The sequence below is a fragment of the Pleurodeles waltl genome, chromosome 6 (assembly GCF_031143425.1).
Source record: "Pleurodeles waltl isolate 20211129_DDA chromosome 6, aPleWal1.hap1.20221129, whole genome shotgun sequence".
Classification (NCBI taxonomy): domain Eukaryota; kingdom Metazoa; phylum Chordata; class Amphibia; order Caudata; family Salamandridae; genus Pleurodeles; species Pleurodeles waltl.
Window position 1 is genome coordinate 490,810,867 of NC_090445.1, and position 6,076 is coordinate 490,816,942.

A 6,076-nucleotide genomic window follows, 5' to 3' on the forward strand; every position below is an offset into this window, starting at 1 on the left:
CACTTTGTATTCAGCTCCGCTGCCTATTGGCTTTGACATGATATTATACATTTCATTTTATATTCAGCTCAGCTGCCTATGGGCTTTGACATGATATAAGACATTGCATTTTGTATTCAGCTTAGATGCCTATTGGCTTTGACATGACACTAGACATTGCATTTGATATTTAGGTTAGCTGCCTATTGCCTTTAACATGACATTGCATTTGATATTTAGGTTAGCTGCCCATTGCCTTTAACGTTGAGTTAGACATTGCAGTTGAGAATCCAAGCTGTATTTTTCCAAGCTGTGTTTTTGCACCAGATGAACCAAGATGTTTTGCTCTCACAGTAGACTAGACCTGATAAGAGAGGGTACATGGGCGTTGTTTTTCCTCGCTTGAGCTTGGGAACAGGAGTAGTCTTGGAGACCTGGCCAGTCTCCAAAAGGCTTGCTCAGTTTCCCAGGTCTGAGAGGAGGGGGCACACCTTTGTAACGAATGTAACAGGCTGCAGAGAGTCAGATTCGAATCTGCCGGACCTCGTGCTGGAGCTTGGCGCCAGCTGCCAGCATCCCGTGTGGGTAGATGAAACTCTTTCTCGCGGCTGACAGGGGTCATCAGCTTGCAGACCTTAGAAAGATGTAGCTGTAAATAGTTCCTACACGGTGAAGTATTTGTTTTGCTTTGCATTATAAATATAACCTGCTGTGTATATTGCAAACTGATATATTTTGTTTGATTAACGCGGACTGGAAAGCTACTAATTCGTCATTCATATAACAACAATAAAAGTCTTCTTTGACCTCAGAAGTGCATTTCTGTTGTGTTATGTTAGTGCTTAGAAACTAAATAAGAGGAAAGCACTACAATTGGTACCAGAGGTCGTGGGGTGTTGGTCATTAAGAGGTGATTAAGAAGGGGTTTGACGAGTTAGTAGATTTCTAAGTGCACACTTTAAAAGTGTAATTGTTTTTTTTGTTGTTTGGAGAATTACAGAAATTGTTTTCTGTTTGGAGAATCACAGTAGCATGGCAGACCATGTCTGAGAATACATGTGTTGATGAACTGCCTGATGGTGCTAAGAAAAACTGTGAATTGTTTTCTGTTTGGGGAATTACAGAAGAAAATGCATGTGTAGCTAAAATGCCTGATGTTGTTTTGAGAAATAATTCCCGTTGTATATATGTAGAAAAAGTGTGTTTTGGAAGTAATGATGACAGAAAGGTCTGGATACCTTTATCTGCTTACAGAGAAATGCAGGAGAAATGTAGGAAGTTGGAACATGAAAATAGGAATTTACGTGAGCAAATTAGCCCGACTGAAAGTTATAAAAGGGCTGTTTTTGAAGAATCTTTCTTGTCCCATTCCAGTAATGAGGGGGTTAAGACAGCCTGCTTTGAGTTTCCGTGTGAGCCAGGGTTTTTGGCAGACAAAATGCATTCCTTAACTGATAATACGGAGGAGAGAGACCAGAATGTGATTTACGAGTTACAAGACGAAGGATTTTAGAGCAAGAAACCCCGAGTTTCATTAGCTTGTTTGATTTTTGGAAAAAGAATAGCCCTCATTTGAGAGAAATCCTAACACTTTTGTATATGGTCACTGTGAAAAATTATATGCAGCTGCGCGCTTGTGATTTGGCAAATGAAATAATGCAGACTTTAGGTTTCTGCGCAGTGCAAGAAGGAAATACTTATGTACATTTAAATCAAGAACAAGGAAAGAAAATAGTGCCCTTAGCTAGAATCATACAATGGATCTGGTACTTGCAAGACAGGGCTAGAGTACCACAGATAAAAGAGTTATCAATGAAATTGTGTGCACCATTTGAATTCATGTCTACTGAAGATAAAAAGCATGTTTGTTTTACTAATGATTCTTAGCCACATGGCTTGTACCTAACTGGTTCAATTACCTTGCAGATGTTAATGAGAAAAATGCAGAGAGAGAAGTGTTCACCCAGAATTCTGCCTTAGTGGGGATGGCTAAGTGGGTGCCCCAGAAATGTGAACAACTGAGAGAAAAAGCCACTTACAGGTGGGCAGAGATGAGAGAGATGCACATTCCCCTAGATTTGATAAAAACTGTGCAGCACGCACAAAAGCAATCTGTCATGCAAGCAGTCACAGAGCAGTTCGGGAGAGGAAAGTTACCAGATCAGAAATGGCAAATTGATCAGGTTTTAGGGAAAGTGATTGCTGCAAATTACCAAGGAAAAATCGAAATTATGCTGATACCTAGAAAAGAATCTGATTCATTCATACAAATTGGAGACAGAATGGCCCAAATTGGCTGAAATGCAGTAAATGGAGGTTTGGTAAATAATGAGTCTGCCCCAGCCCTTCTGACGGTGCAAGAAAAGGGAAGCTGTGGTGCAGCAGATAAAAACCTCAGTGCTGATGTGTGGGCTGAAGCCCCAAGTGACCCTCCAGAACCTGCAGAGAATAGAACAAAGGGCCTCAAAAACGTCCTGCTGATTATAAAACAGGGAAAGAAAGAGGAAGGGTGCAGTTTAAATGAAAAATGTTATTTGCAAGAAAAGTCATACTTGTTTCTTTTGCAGATCCTACCACGTTTCGCCACTGTCCCTGAGTGCGCTGTGTGGTCCCCCTTCCGGTGTGTGCGTGTGGGGTCGGGGAAGGGACCGAATCCCCAACCTGAACCTGGCTGAGTAAAGTGCCAGCACCATGGATCCATTTTGCGCAAACTGCGCCTTCAGTTCAAGTTCAACTAGTTTGCTGTGTTTTTTTTTTTTTCCCTCTCGTATGGAACTCTGACTTTTGCTTACCTTCCAGCAAACCTTTCAGGTGGACCGTGCACCTTTACATGAGCAGAACTCATGCCACATCAAATTGCTAACACTGTTGAATTAGAGACTCATTCAGAGAAAAAAAAAAATTGCCCAGTCTTTTCTATGTAGATGTATCTGATGTGAAAGGTTATGAAATCAATGTGTTAATTCACTTCTATTGCTTTACAGGGATTGCTTTGATCATAATGTTTTTTTTTTGTGCTGATGTTTTTTTTTGTTTGAAATATGAGATATGTGAAACAAAAATTCATTGGTCAAAGGGCGGAATGTCCTGCCATTTGATAAAGTTTGTTTTGACCAATGACTTTGTGTTTCACCACTGCGCATATTAGTTGCTCAATGTTCACCAGTATCACATGGTATGTTTTGTTCAGTTGAGCCGCCTATTGGCTTTGACATGGCATTAGCCATTACTTTCTGTATTCAGTTGAGCCGCCTATGGGCTTTGACATTGCATTAGCCATTACATTCTGTATTCTGCCTATTGGCTTTGACATGCTGTATCCAGTCTAGCCGCCTATTGGCTTTGACATTGCATTCCTATTGACTTTGACATGATGTATTCAGCTCAGCTGCCTATTGGCTTTGACATGATATTATACATTGCATTTTATATTCAGCTCAGCTGCCTATTGGCTTTGACATGATATTATACATTACACTTTGTATTCAGCTCCGCTGCCTATTGGCTTTGACATGATATTATACATTGCATTTTATATTCAGCTCAGCTGCCTATGGGCTTTGACATGATATAAGACATTGCATTTTGTATTCAGCTTAGATGCCTATTGGCTTTGACATGACACTAGACATTGCATTTGATATTTAGGTTAGCTGCCTATTGCCTTTAACATGACATTGCATTTGATATTTAGGTTAGCTGCCCATTGCCTTTAACGTGGAGTTAGACATTGCAGTTGAGAATCCAAGCTGTATTTTTCCAAGCTGTGTTTTTGCACCAGATGAACCAAGATGTTTTGCTCTCACAGTAGACTAGACCTGATAAGAGAGGGTACATGGGTGTTGTTTTTCCTCGCTTGAGCTTGGGAACAGGAGTAGTCTTGGAGACCTGGCCAGTCTCCAAAAGGCTTGCTCAGTTTCCCAGGTCTGAGAGGAGGGGGCACACCTTTGTAACGAATGTAACAGGCTGCAGAGAGTCAGATTTGAATCTGCCGGACCTCGTGCTGGAGCTTGGCGCCAGCTGCCAGCATCCCGTGTGGGTAGATGAAACTCTTTCTCGCGGCTGACAGGGGTCATCAGCTTGCAGACCTTAGAAAGATGTAGCTGTAAATAGTTCCTACACGGTGAAGTATTTGTTTTGCTTTGCATTATAAATATAACCTGCTGTGTATATTGCAAACTGATATATTTTGTTTGATTAACGCGGACTGGAAAGCTACTAATTCGTCATTCATATAACAACAATAAAAGTCTTCTTTGACCTCAGAAGTGCATTTCTGTTGTGTTATGTTAGTGCTTAGAAACTAAATAAGAGGAAAGCACTACATCTTCCCTTCCGCGGTCACTCATAATCTTGCTAGGTAGAGCAGCGAATACTGTATCCCCTCTTCACGCAATGCTCTTTTAACGGCTAGGAAGGAGGCACGCTTGTTTTGGACCTCTAAGGTGAAGTCAGGAAATAGTGTCGCTTCACCATTGGCTATTTTAAACGGGCCCATTTCCCTGGCTTTCTGTAAAAGAATGTCTCTGTCCCTGTAGTGCAGGAGCCTAGCTATTACTGTTCTCGGTGGCCTGCCAGGAGCCAGTGGACTAGCCGGTACCCGGTGTGCTCGCTCCAATGAGTAGAAGGGGGTCAGACATCCCGGTGCGACAACTGTGCGTAGCCATTTCTCCAAAAACTCCAACATATTCGGCCCCTCGGCTCCTTCAGGGAGGCCCACCACACGTATGTTATTCCTTCTGTTCCTGCCCTCTGCTTCTTCAGCTCGCTGTTCAAGCTTCGCCACTCTGCCAACCAACGAAGTCACCTCCGCTGATACATCATCATGTTTTGGGACTACTTCCGCTAGCGTTGCCTCCGCTTCTTTTACTCTATCCGCCAGTTTGTGATGATCAGCTCTCAGGAGGCCCACCTCTATCGCCACCTGATTGATGTCGCGCTGTAATGTGGATTTGGTGTCCTCAATGGCGCCCAGAATTTTGTCAAGAGTGTCTTGCATTTTGTTTTGCGGCTGGCTTTGCGTGGTCTGTTCATTCTCCCCCAGTGGTGCATGTGCCGGGGTATCCATGGTCTTACTCTTATGCTTGCCCTTGGGGGGCATTTGCCAGGCAAGTAGGGGCGACTCAGCGAGGCTAGCGCCCAGTGCGCTTAGGCCCAGAACCACTAGCGGTCCCCGGCAAACCGAATGCTCTCAAGTGCGCCTTGCTCAGTCCCCCCCTTCGCACAATTTCTGCTCCATAGGCGGGGGATCAGTTTTTGGCTAAAACGGAGCTGACACTCTATTATGGTTCTGCGTTGCTGTATGCATAAGTGTTTGGTTCAGCAAGGACCTTCGATCCGGTTCGGTCCGGTCCAGCAAAGGGAGCCCCGTACCCGGCAACACGGGTCCCCGACCTCCAACACAGGAAGATGGCAGTAGGTGACGTCAGGTGAATCCCCGTTGTCTCGCCCCACAAAAGACAGCCAGCGCTCAGCCCAGGGCACCCGGGGCGCGGTAGTTTGCGTTGTGGGCCCCCAGTGGTTTCCGGGCAGCAGACCCCAGGGCTCCGGCCATGTGTTCCCCAGTTGGACACGCTCGAAGTGGACTCCTTACCGGGTGGTTCCGGAGGGCCTCTCACCTCCGTTTCTCACAGGTCTGCGTAGACTCTCAGTCAGGGGAGGGCGTCAGGCTCCGTCCTCCAAGCAGAAGGCCGGCCGATGCTGACAGGGGCCTCCAGCAGGCGCTCCGGGCCTCACCCCATCCTCCGGGCGGCACGCCCTCGAGGCCAGCGCCGGGCGCGAGCCCCGCTTTATTCGAGGCCGCGGCCCAGGTCCGCGCCGACGCGCGTAAGTCCATCCAAGGCCGCCCCTCAGGGCCGCGGCAGCACCCCGGTCGCCCCGCCCGTGACGGCCGCTTCTCCGCTGCTCCCCCGCTTGGGGAGCTCTCTGGCTCAGTGCGTCAACGCTTCACCCGCCGGCCGGCCGGGCCGCGGCCTCCTCGCCGTCCCGATCAGCCCGGGACACTCAGGGACCCGCTCCGGGGGGGTAAGACCGCACCTCCGCGATCTCCCCTTCCACGGCACCCGCCGCTTACCGCTCCGCACACCGGAGCACCCGC

General features: G+C 46.7%; 1 long non-coding RNA gene across 1 annotated transcript; it reads left to right on the forward strand.

Annotated features, from left to right (window-relative positions):
- Positions 1-320: 320 nt before the first annotated feature.
- Positions 321-3,284, forward strand: LOC138301981 (uncharacterized). The gene is made up of 3 exons (XR_011205201.1): positions 321-648; positions 1,906-2,020; positions 2,547-3,284. It is a non-coding gene; the product is annotated as an uncharacterized lncRNA (long non-coding RNA).
- The last annotated feature ends 2,792 nt before the right edge of the window (positions 3,285-6,076 follow it).